Below are 1,572 nucleotides of genomic sequence, written 5' to 3' on the forward strand. Positions count from 1 at the left end.
TAGCATACATTATACGAAGTTATACGACCCCAACCTTCCCCATGAGGCTTGCAGGCACTCCCCAGGGACCCTCTGTCCAGGGCTCAGGGGGTCACCTCCTCCTGTTGCTCTTGGTCAGCCCAGGCTCTGCCTTGACCTTGCCTGCCCAACTGGAGTCTCTTCTGCCTTTTTCCAGATGTCCAGAATGGCGCCCAGCATGCAGCAGCTCATGGAGTGGAGGAGCTATTGAGAGGTGTGGGCGGCCAGCAGCCAAGGCCTCGTGACCACAGCAGAGAAGGGGCCTCTGGCTCTGGGTGGGGTTTGAGGCTGAGACGTGCTGGGTGTCACCAGTTGGGCTCTTGGGTCTCTCTGGTTTGGGACTGTCCTGGGACTCATGGGGGTCCCTTCCTATAATAAGGAATATTCTTTGATCATCACTCCTTCCACCCAACTCCACTCATCCAGATGGGGCAAGGCATTGCCTGGTGGAGGCAGACTCTGGCACCATCTGGGGACAAATATGGGAGGTGGGGTGATGGGGCCCTCCACAGCCAGGCAAGGGACCAGCCACCAAGGAGAAGGAGAGGCCAGAGGAAGGGAGGTGTCTTCTGCAGTCCCTGTGCATCCTGTACGCAGGGGTTAAACCAAGGAGGCCCTTCCTTTCTCCACTGAAGGCTGCACAAAGCAGCTGTGAGAGAAACTGAGGCTGGACTCCTAATACTGGAATGGGCATCTGGGCAAGAAATATCACCTCAGTTTTTAGGAAAGGACTCACTATCCTGGAGAACGGGGCTGCATCCCCACTCAGGCTCTGTGACCTTGGGCAAGTTGCTTGCCCTCTCTGAGCCCCAGTTTGCACATCTGTAATGCCTGCTCACAAGATGCTGTGGATCCAAATGGAAGAATGCTTTGAGCTCCAGAGAGAGGGCCAGAAAGGGGATGGGGGCTGTTCAGCAGCAGAGTCTCTGGGAGGGAAGCAGGGCTCGGGGGCCGGATGTTCTGGGCGTCTGGCCCTTTGCTTGGGCAAGCCCCATCTCACGAAGCTTCACTTCCCTCTTCTGGAAAATGGGCATCATGGGAGGCCCAGAGCTGGAGAGGATTCAGGGCACCTTACGGGTTTAGCACGGTTCCTGGTTCAGAGGGGACCCTTCAAACCGCTCCTGGCAGTGGCTGACCCTGGGGGTGCAAGTCTTCCAACTTCTACAACAGGAGGGGCCAAGAGGGTCTATGCCCACCCCCACCTGCCACATTGTACAGAGAGAGAAGGGGAGACTGGGGTCGCATGCCCGTCCTCCTCACGGCCTGTTCCTGCTCTCTCTGCTTCCTCAGGCTCTGTGTTAAGTGTGACAGTTCCTCCCGTCCCCACCCCCACCCCAGAGGATTCTCGATCACGCCTTGTCAGGTGACAATCCTTTCTCCCGGCAAGGCCTTGGGATACGACCCAGCTTCCTCTGCTCCTAAGGCTGAGCTTGAACCCCTTTGGGGGAGGACGTGGGGAGTGGGAGACTCTGCTGGCCAGTGGGCCAGGGTCCCCTCAGCCCTGGAAGGCCAGGGAAGGGATTTGGACATTTCTGAGATGGGTGGGGAGCCATG

This window comes from Galeopterus variegatus, unplaced genomic scaffold (genome assembly GCF_000696425.1).
Source record: "Galeopterus variegatus unplaced genomic scaffold, G_variegatus-3.0.2 Scaffold1777, whole genome shotgun sequence".
NCBI lineage: Eukaryota > Metazoa > Chordata > Mammalia > Dermoptera > Cynocephalidae > Galeopterus > Galeopterus variegatus.